At 46.9% G+C, this 11,232-nt stretch overlaps 1 long non-coding RNA gene across 1 annotated transcript; it reads right to left on the reverse strand.

The window, feature by feature from the left end:
- Positions 1-1,560: 1,560 nt before the first annotated feature.
- Positions 1,561-7,073, reverse strand: LOC115937802 (uncharacterized). The gene is made up of 3 exons (XR_004073025.2): positions 6,943-7,073; positions 6,383-6,433; positions 1,561-3,423 (listed from the first exon to the last, which is right to left on the reverse strand). It is a non-coding gene; the product is annotated as an uncharacterized LOC115937802 (long non-coding RNA).
- Positions 7,074-11,232: the final 4,159 nt, after the last annotated feature.

An 11,232-nucleotide genomic window follows, 5' to 3' on the forward strand; every position in this document is an offset into this window, starting at 1 on the left:
AGTCGTTTGACCGTGTTCTAGTCTGAGCTAATTTTGTAAGTCAAATTGCTTAAGAGTGAATATGAAATCTTTGACTGAAGCCCAAATATATAAATACCCATCACATTTCCTTCCTCCCCAATTTTGCAATCATCCAAAAAAGCTGTTCGTGTTGTCCAGCGTAATTAGTTATTTATACACCCTCATGTGGTCTATTGTTCAGAATTAAATTGTCTGGTATACAGAATTTCTCTTGCAAGGCTTGTTTTGCCATTTTACTGCTTTTTGGAAGCTGTTTGTAAATATGTCCTCGTGGAACCCTTCGGGAGACTTCTGAGCAGACCCAGGATTGGTGGGGGGAGTAGGGGTAGAATAAGCTAGTCTGTGTAAGCAAATCTGACCTCTGACGTCTCACACTGTCCCCTGACTTCAAACACAAAAATTACCAAGAATTATTCATCCTTTCCTTGAAGACCCAGGGGAATTAGATGGAACACAAAAATAGCCACGGAGAGGTAGAAGTGGAAATCATCTTGGAGGTCTAGTCGTAGGTTCTAGTGACTCCGTTTTGCCCAAGAGGAAGCTAGTTCCCAGAAAGAAGAAGTGAAAGAGACAGGCCCACAGCCTCTTGCGGGTTAGTGGCAGGGCCATGCCCAAACCCTCATCAGCTGACTCCCATGCTCTTTCTACTAAACCATTAAGTATCCTAGTGCAGAGTGCTTTGTTTCTGGGCGTTCCTGGGCTCGTCACACTTTGCACCTGAACTAGATGGCTCCAGACTGCTTGCTTTGGGCCCTCGAGTCTCTATTTTATAGCTATTTTTTCTCCTCCCAAATGGTTTGGCAGCCAGGTATTACGGATGAGGATTGCCCATTGTGAAGCAATTCTGCTTTCTCTTCTGCTGTGCTATGGTCAGAGACTCCAGATGATCTATCAATTTTATGTAAAATGAGACTTTTTTCTGAGTGAGGGTCTGAAGGTCTCTGCTTCATGGGAGACATCCATAAGGTTTATGACCCAGGATATGGTCTATCTTGGTGAATGTTCCATGTGCCCTTGAAAAGAATGTGAATTCTGCTCTTGTTGGGCAGAATATTCTGTAAGTGTCAATTAGATCCAGTGGTTGATGGTGGTGTTCTGCTCTTTATCCTTGCTGGGTTTCCATCCATGAATTTTAGTCTGTGAAATTTGTAATGTTAGCTTTGATTATTCAGAAGCCTTTTAGATTTTCTTTCTGTATGAGAGTATAAGATCTTAATTCTTATTTTAAAATGGGACTTTCTATCCAGCCAGGTTAGGAGTTAAGAGTTGGGCATTTCTGGAATGGTTGGCCAGATAGTATGATGGGAAGAATCCTGAAATCTTCCTCCTAACACACATATATGGACGTCAGTATGTAAATCTACCACAGTGGTCTTATATGAATTCTCACTGGAGTGAGACCTGTTGTACCTGAGAAATATCACATTGTGACTTTTAAATAGCTAACATCATAACACTAAAAACTCATTATCTTTCTATGTTATGATTCATAAAATCCCCAGATTTTCTGAAATGGTCACATGGGTTAATGTTACACACTTAATTTTAAAATATATTTATTTATGTTTTAAATTATTAAATATATAATCATACAGAAAAGATGTAACAGAAGTCATGTACTCACCCTCAGAAAACAGATGCTGATCATTTTGCCATATTTATTTTTTTGTTCAAAGAAATTAAATGTAACGCACATAGTTAAAGCTCCCACCTTCTATTTCCTCTTCCTCCTGCCTTCTTTCCCTCTTATTTTCTAAGGAGGAAAACACTATTCTGAATTTGGTGGGTATCCTTCCCATGAATGTTTTGGTGCCTTCACTCTAAGCAAATGTATCTACAATTTATGGCCAGGAGAATTGCAGGGTTATTTATTTTTATAATCCGGGGAGAAAAAAAAGACTCATCTGTCATGTTCAGAAGGACTAGGTCGATTTTAATCTCTATTCCTTTCAACTGGATTTTGCTTTAATCCTGGTTTTTATGTTCTTTTTCTGGTGATCTTCCTACCCAGCTTTATTCCCTCCTAGCTAAAGTCTCATTTGGCTTTTGCCAGAACTGGTAGCTTGGACTCCTGTGATTTGGACTTTCTGAAGCCATGGTTTCTCTGCCTTAGGCATTGCTCACTCTCAATCCCTGGACTGCGGCCCCTAGGTAGGAAAATCTGTCAGGCTCCTGCACCTGGATATCCTGTTGCCTTATGTTCCCCTAGCCTATGAGTGGATGTAGCTACTGTTGCCAGACCTGAGCTGTCTGCTCAGCATTCCAGCACAGACAGGCAGATTTAGTTTCTATCCTGCCTTACCTGTTCTGCTTAAATCTTCCATGTCTGGAACACAACGCCTTGAAAGGACACATCAGGGGAAAGCTAAAGCTGGGAAGGTAGGGGCTGTTGAGTATGGTGATGATGACTGATAATTGCTACCATTTTTTAAGCAATATAATAAAAATCGTGAGACCTGGGGCATAACAATATTCAGAATGCGATGTTCCAAATAAGAGTAGAGCACCTATTGCATGTCAAGTACTGAGCTAGGTTCTTTTTATCTCATTTATTCTTAAAAGTAATCCCATATTTTGTAGATGAGGAAGCTGCGGTATAGAGAAACAGGATGCTACAGTGGAAAATTATGGGATTTAGAATAGGACAGACTGGGTTCAAACTCTGGGTCTACCACTTATACCATCTTGGACCAGTGTCTTAACTTTTCTGAGCTTGGCACAAAGTAGGTGCTTGCAGTGATGGCTATTGTTACGGTAAAAGGTCTGGCTTCTTGCCTCTGGTTACATAGCTAGTGTACAGTAGCTGTGGGATTCAAACCCAGGTCTGCTTCTCTCAAAGCTACCCTCTTCTCAGGGAGATGGGAAGGTTAGATGTTATAATATGAATGTTGCTCCCTTAGAGGGGGTGTCATGGAGTTTGGAAAGAGCACTAAACTTGAAATCAGAAGACTTGGGTCCTGTTCTCCATGACAAATGAGCTGGGAGACCTTGGACAATTCATTTCCTGTCTCTTTTTCCTTGATTTTCTAATTTATAACACAAAAGAGTTGTGTTATTTCAATTCCCTCTAGGTTCTGTTTGTTCCATGTCCAGCATTCTGTGCCTCTGATCAAGAAACACAGGAGCAAATGGTCTACCCAAGGGAGATGAAGAAAGGCAATGGCATTGCTATTTTGAAGAAGGTGAGGATAGGAGAGTAGGCAAAGCCTCTATCAGCTAGCTGCTTGTCCCAAATCCTTAACAACTGAAACCAGTTGGATTTCTTTTCTGCTCCCCAACTTGAGCTGGGAAGGGACCGAGGTCATGGAGGGTTTCAGAAGACAAGGCCAGTTGCCCACATTCATCGCTTTCTTGGGTAACTTCTTTTCTTCTCTCCCTCTTTCTTCCTTTCTTTCCTTTTTCCTTTTTTTAGAAGGAGAGAATGGAAAACAGAAGATGGCTAAGTAAGGTAACTAAATAAGAGATGGAGAGTTACAGGTGGAATTTTATTTCTACCCCAGGTTTCTTCTTTTACCTTTCTTCCCAATTCTTTCTGGTTTTATTTTCTAAAAATAGATATATTTGAAGGATCATGAAACAAGTTCTGCACTTGTGTTTAGTGAATTTTAAACTCTGTCACCCTGGGGCCACCTGTTTTGCTGAAGTTAAAGGTAGGAAAAACCTTCTTGGAGACCCCTTTGACCACTTCTAGGCCACTCTGGTGGTCTTTTTGGCTTTCGGATCAAGGAGGCACTCACTTGCTCAGTGAGTCTTTATTGAGCTGCTACTAAATGCAGTCAACCTGGCAGGCCCTAGGGACAAGGAAGAAAAGAAAAGACTCCCATTCCCATCTCTTCTTTAGCTTACATATCAATGTAAGTAAAGAGCAGAACACAAAGGTAAATATGCAATGATGGAAACTGAGAGGTGCTGGTGAAGGAGCTGTGGAAATCCCCAGTGTCTGCCACTCCGGTTCTGGCTCTGGAGAAACGTCCCTGCCTTCTGTCTCCACTTCCACTATATGAGATTTGGCAGTCTGACCATGAATCACCATTCCGAGACCATCCTCAGCACATCTGCCCTCCATGTCGTCAGTGAGGATCACAGGGCCCCTGGGACTCCACTGCCTGGCCTCCTCGCTGACCTCCTGGGCCATGTTCTCGGAATGCTGGCATGGGTGTGGTTCTCCCACATGCCCTTTCCAGGTCTGCTTTGGAGTCTTCACTCTTGCTGATTGATACCCTTCACCAGGAAGCTCTCACCTCTGTCTCCACTTGTCCATATCCTACTCATTCTCCCAGGCTTTGTTCATCTTGCTGTAGTCACTCTAGAGTTCCTCTCCCCACCTCGGGGTCTCTGCCTCCCCTTCTCTGATGCCTCCTGGCATTTGGTTTATGAGCTAATCAGGGCACCCATCATGCTCTGCCCGGTGTTCTATAGTTATTTGTATATCCAGCCTAGGCCTTACCTACCTAGCCACACCTTGACAGCATAGATACTATTGATCTCTGTATCTCAAACAGGACCAGGCACAGTTAATACACCCCAATTGAATCAACACCCCAACATTAAAGTTAATAATCAAACATGTCCTATATAGTTTTACAAAGAGTGTCCATCTACATTTATCTAAAATAATCCTCAGAACAACCCTGTGTAAAAGAAACTATCCTAATCCCATTCCACAGATGAGGAGATAAGTTATTTACTGAGTGCTGACCCTCTGCTAGGCATTATGCTAGGAACTTTGCACACATTACACCATTCAATTCTCATTTAATTCAAAAAAAAAAAAAAAAACCCAGTAGTCATCTGTACTGAGCACTTACTCTGTGCCAGGCACTATTTTTAGCCCTCTATACCTATTAACTCATTTAATTCACACAACACTATAAGATAGGTATTCTTAGTATCCTCACCTTATACGTGAAAAAGTTGAAGCATGTGGAGGTTAAAAAACTTACCCAAGTCCCCATAGCTGAATTTGGATTCCAAACTAGGTAGTGACCATAGAGACCACCATTCACATATGAACATTCCCCTCCTTTCCTGGCCCAGCATTGCCAATACCACTTAGTATTGCCTCTGTGAGGTATAATTATACCCATTTTGCAGATGAGAAAATGGAGACCTGGAGGGATTTATCAACTTGCCAATATCACACGACTGATCAGGGCAGAGCCTCATCTTGTACATGCAAAGTGCAGATTCTGACCACTCATCTGTGTTGTCAGATAGATGTGACAATGGCCAGCCTCGGTATATGCACATTTCCTCAGCCATGTGAAAGTTTTATGATTTTTCAACATTCCTGTGTGTCTGCTATGCTCAGTGCAGTGGGCTGCATCCTGTGTATGTCGCGTCGGATGGGGACTTACAAAGACTCAGATACACTCCCAGCTTCAAAGAGGCAAATCAAAAACAATTAAAATATCCTTCACATCTATTCCTTCTTTTTTCAGCATAGTACTTGATGCTCCCTGGTAGAGATCTTGAGGGGACTGGGGAGACACAGGGAAAGAGCTAAGCCCAGAGTGGTCAGCAAAGGTGAGGAGAATGTGGATAGGTCCAGCAGGTGAATGCGACTGGCTTTGTTATTTGAAGTCTAGAGCAGTGCGGGGTGTGGAGACTTCTGGTCCCAAAGACGGCAGCTGTTCCTGCCTAGTTGTATACTGTGGCCTAGGGTGGAGGAAGGGGCATGGGAGCCTATGGGGAGAGAAGGCCAGCAGCCAGGCTGGAGAGAACCAGGCTTCTTGGAGCAACCTGTCTTTAGGACGAGGTGGATCCCTGCCCCCCTTGCAGACCACAGAGTCAGAACTGGGCACGGCGCAGGGTGGGGGTGGGAGTCCTGGGTTCAGGTCTCAAGCTGGCTACTCAGGAGCAGATGACTGTGAGCAAGTCGCCTCTGCCCTCCCACCCCTCGGTAAAATGGGTATAAGACTTTTTGCGGTGCTCGTGTGGCCTGGATTAGGTGGTGATGTTCATGAGAGCACGTGGCTAACTGAGTGCTAGGTGCATGAGAGATGCTGAGGAGGAAGAAAAGGCTGGGTTTTGCCTCCTCTGGAGTTCCTCATGACAGGATTATGCTGATGGAGGGCACATCGGATTGACTCACACATAACTGACAGGAAAATGGGCATCGTTTTCACTGCACCCAGTTTCCAGGCCGGGAACTTAAACCTCCCAATGAGAATCAGCTAGCATTAGCAAGTTTTCCCGGTGGCGGTGGGTGGAGTGGGGGGCAGAAGGGGTGGGGAGCTGAACCAGGATAGTGAAGGGGATGCTTGTACGCCAAAGATCCATGCCCGGAAATGAATGTCACGGAAGTGAAACCTGCTTCAGGTTCCCACCTGGTAAGGCAAACAGCTCTGCCCTGACTCACCATGTGCCCCGGGGCACATCCTTGCTTCTGTCCCAGACTCAATTTCTCCATCTGTAAAACAAGATACTACTTCCCAACAGCTTGAAAAGGCGTGGGGGTTCTTCGCACCCACGGGGAGATTTCTAAAGATTGGGTGAAAGAGGTGGGAAACGCCAGCCCATCTCTGTCCGGATCCCCAGATCCAGGGCTCTTAAACCAATAGTGGAATCCTTCTCTGGGCGGTGGAAGGAGAGAGCTAGAGGATTCCTGTCTGTCGGTGAGTGCGCTTGCGGGACAGAGGGCTTTTAAATGAATCACTTTGTATCTAGCAGGGCGGCACCTGCTCCTCAGCCTCCAAAGGCAGCAGAGCAACGCGATCATTCACAAGCTGCCGCTTTCCATTCACGTCTATAATTAGCGCGCAGGCTGCAGCCTCTCTGGAGCTGCGGGAAGGGCTTTGGGGAGGGGCCTATTCCCTAGCTCCTCCCCCTTCTTGTCCCCCTCCCCCGTTCTCCTCACCGCCGCCCCCCTCCCCGAGGCTCTGGCAGCCTCACCCCCACCCCACTCCAGGGTGCGCTCACCGCAGGATTCCTTCTGGTCTTGCCTGGACGCCAGGGCCTCTGTCCCCTCCCTTGGGGATCACTCCAGTGCAGTAATAAGCACCTTGGCCCTGCATCTCTAGGAGGGCAGCTATATTTAGAGTGGCATCCCCTTACCCCTCCCTCGCCCCTCTGGCCGCTCAGCCCGCCCGCTCCCGCTGCCCCTCCCAGCCACCTCTCCCTCTTTGTCGCATTACATAGTAATCTGAGATGCATTGGATGAGCTCCAGGGAACAGAATGTACTTGGCAGAGACGCGGGGCTTGATGTCTGCAAAATGTCGGAAACGCAGCCAAGAGCTGCTAACTGGGTCATTAACCTCCAAAAGCTAAGCGAGGACTGTAGGCCTGCTCTGCCTCCCTTCATCTCGCCAATAAAAGTGCCTCAGTGTGAGGGGAAGAAAAAGCCCAAAGTTGGCCGCTTTGATTTCTAGGCACCAAAGGCAGGCCCAGCCCCTCCTCCTGGCCCGGGCCCTTGGGCCGCCCCTGCTGCTTCTCTCCCTGTGTACATGCGGCCTTTGAAAGGCCCAGCAACCCCACTGCAGCCCTTCCCTACCTCACAGCTCCGGGCCGACTTTCTTGCGTCCGGGAGGAAAAAGGAGAATGAGAAGGTTCCAGGCCCATCTCGGGTCCCGCAACTAGATGAAAGGGTTTTGCCAATCTTCTACTCTGATTCTCTCCCTTCTAACTTCTTCCCTCCCTCCCTCCGCTCTGCCTTCTCTGCCTCCTTCCCCTCCTCTTTTGCCCCCTTGTCTCCCTTCTGAGAGCAGGCTGTGGGGTTGGGGCCTACACACACGGCCTGGCTCCAGGAGAGGAGCTCTGTCGCTTGCTGTGTGACCTTGGATGAGTCACCATTTGTCTGCTCCTTAATTCCCTTTTATGTCACTTGTTCACAGGAATAACACCTTCCTGACCTATCTCACAAAAAGTGGGGCCCACATTGGAAAGTCTCTTACCAACTGCCAAGCTCTGCTCCGTTTCAGAGATAACTCTCCCTGACTACCTTGACTCACATCCTTCTGAAAGCCCCAAGGCCCAAACTTCCTCTGGACTTGTGTGCGCTCCTGGACGTTAGGAATGTGAAGTAGTCTCGCCAGGAACTTCAAAGGTTTGAACAGGTACCAGGGGATAGCCCCTAAAATCCACCCCCCTCAGGCTGTCTAGCCTCAGGATTGCCAAACAGACACTTCCCCCAAATGTCCAAACCCACTTCTCCAGCAGCTGGGTGGAGAGAGAAAGTGCTTGGTACTGAAACCAGAAGAGGTCCTGCAGTTCCTCAAATGATTCGACTGCCTTACTTGCTGGAGAGAGGACAGTCGGCCTGGGGAAACCAGCAGCAGCTTATGCGATGTGTCTGGACACCTGGGTAGTCTCAACTGATGTCAGAGACCATGCACGCTGATCTGTGCGACCCCACTTATGCTCCCTGGTGGCATCCACAAAACTAGAACCAAGTTCAACCTGGGCCTCCACGCCCTTCCCGCCTCATCCCTCCCTGGTCTCCCTCCACCTCCCTCTGCAGCCACGTCAGATCTACCCTGCTCCTTACCACACCTCATAGAGGCCTGTGCCCCCCCGCCCCTGGGCCTTGGCCCAGGCTTCTTTTTTTTAATTAGCTGGAAGGCTCTTTGGCCTCTCCTTGCCACACGTTCGAATCTTTTGCATCCCTCAAAACCAATTCTCAAATGCCGATTCTCATCTCTAGAGGTGTTTGTTCTCTTTCTCCTTCAACTCTTCTTGGGGCTCTTCCATATGTCTCAGTATAAGCAGCTAGCTCTGGGTCATGTCATCGGTGTGCTTATTGTATCCTTCTTATGGAGGGGAGATTTCTCCGTGGATAAGGACCCTTTCTTGTTGACCTCAACTCTGAAGGTGTAGGTGCCCATATATCCTGCTCTGCCTTCCCAGTTTATGCCTATTTTGCTGGGATTATTATTAATAACTCCCTTTTCACCCTTAAGTGCTCTGGTTTGGATGATACATTGTATGGTCACCTTACTGAGGGTCTCTGTTCTAGTACCTGGCACATTAGTAGGACTCAGTAAATGGGGTGAGCTGCCATGAAGAGCATGTCAGAGTTATTTCTTACCCAGGTCCGGGGGGGCCTCTTGGTCCCCCCTTTTTTTCTCCAACCTGAAGGCATGCCCCCAGGTTTTTCCTTTCTCTTTCCTGGAGAAGAACTGCAGAAGCACCCAGTACCATTGTCTCTTTTGACACGCCTTCCATTTCCAAATGCTCCGACTGCCACGTGAAGTTGCTCACCCAACTCTTCCCATTCCTCTGAGCCCCTAAGCAGTAGGACCACCACCGGATGTTGGAAGTAGCTATCAAACTCCAGAGATGGTCAGCTGGTCTGTGGGACGAAGCCCTTACTTCTAACCTCAACTGGATTTTTGGTCTTGTCCAATTTCTTTGACAGTTCAACTCTTCAGAATTACCTTCAGATAGTAATGTAGTTGTCTTAGGAGGAGGTCACAACCTGGAAAGCTCCGAGCTGCTTTGTTATAAACTAAGTAGTTAGCCTTCATCACAATTTTTCTCAAAAATAAACCTGCTACGGTGTTTGTTGACTTATTTTTTTTAAATATCAAACATTTGGAAATAAGAGCAGGCAAGATGCCTGGCCTTGTGAATGGAGCCCCAGTGTCAGGAAGCCTGGGTCTTCTTTCTACTTCTCCTCTGACTCACTGCTTTCTGGAGGATGAATCATATGCCCTTTCTTGGCATTGGGTCTCACTTCCTTCGTCTCCCCTATAAAATGGGTATATTTGCCCTTCCTACCACATAGGAGGGGGCTGAGGCTGGAAGAGGCCTTGGTCATTATGCAAAAATAATATTAAAAGTAAAAATGTGCTGAGATGCCTGGGTGGCTCAGTCAGTTGAGCGTCTGCCTTTGGCTCAGGTCATGATCTCAGGGTTCTGGGATCAAGTCCCGCATTGGGCTCCCTGCTCAGCAGGGAGCCTGCTTCTCCCTCCGCCTGTTCTGCCACTCCCCCTGCTTGTGCTCTCTCTCTGACAAATAAATAAATAAAACCTTAAAAAAAAAAAAGTAAAAATGTGCTGTAAGTATGTGTTTTGACTCTCTGGAGAGGCACACCTGAGGGGTATGTGAGGCCATTTTATGATTCTGCTTTAGTTTCTGGAACACCTCAATTCACAGAGAACAGCCTCTCAGAAACTGGAAAGAATCACTCTTAAGACAGTGGTTGGAATGAGTCTGGTCTGAGTGGGAGCAAGAGTCCTGTGAGGAGCGCTCCAGCTAGCAATCAAGACAGGAAACAAATCGGAAGAAAGGGAGCCAGGATGAAAAAGCAAACAGGACTATTATCTGCAGGGCTCTGAGGCTGGGACACTTGCATTCTCTCCTGAGGGCCATGGGAGATCGATGGATGTGACTGAGCAGGACCATGGCATTATCTACACTGTGTTTTGGTGAGACACATCTATTAGATGGAGGGACAGACTCTGGAGCTGGCATCTGTTCCATCCCAGTTTGTCCCTAAGCAAGTGGGAGCTCCCCTCCCTCTGAGCTTCAGTTTCCATCTTTCTAAAATAAATGGGTAAAATGGCCCCGAAGAGCTCCAACATGCTGTGATTCTACAGTAAAGACCATGAAGAACCAGCTTGTCTGTGTGAGTGTGTGTGTGTGCATGTGTGTGTGGGGATGGGTGGAAGAAGTGGGAATGAAGTGACCACTCAGTAGATACATAACCAGGTCTGGCAGCCTCGTCCTTCAGGGAGGAAACCTGACCAGTCTCAGCCTCTCAGGCCTGAAAGACTCCCTGTGTATCCAGAGCCCAGAGACCTTTCTTCAGGCCCCAACACGGCACATCTGAACATTAGGTCCTGGTCAGCAGCCTCTGTCTAGACTTGTCTACTATCTACTTCCTGGTCCGGGTGAGACAGCTGATATCTGAGGAGACTGCACTGAGGTTCCTGCTAACCAGCTGTTCTTCAAGATGCTTCAGATCTCCCCCTATCCTGTATTAGGTTCCCAGGAAGCCTTATACCATCCAGGACTACATGGCTTGGGGCCTCAGAACTCTGCCTTGGCAGTACAACCTGACAGTATATGTTTGACATTTACCAAGGTCCACTGTAAGATTGGCATGTAGAAGTTTCTTTATTATGAAAGTGCTATTGGCATATTGTCTGTTAAATTATTTAATAGCTCTTATGTGAAGACCTATATAGAAAAGCCCTCAGTGAAGTCATATAGTAAAGAAAAATATCATTAAAAATTGTTTTTGGTCTTTTGGGGTTGCAATAGTTCC

This window comes from Leptonychotes weddellii, chromosome 1 (genome assembly GCF_054177405.1).
Source record: "Leptonychotes weddellii isolate Sample4059 chromosome 1, ASM5417740v2, whole genome shotgun sequence".
NCBI lineage: Eukaryota > Metazoa > Chordata > Mammalia > Carnivora > Phocidae > Leptonychotes > Leptonychotes weddellii.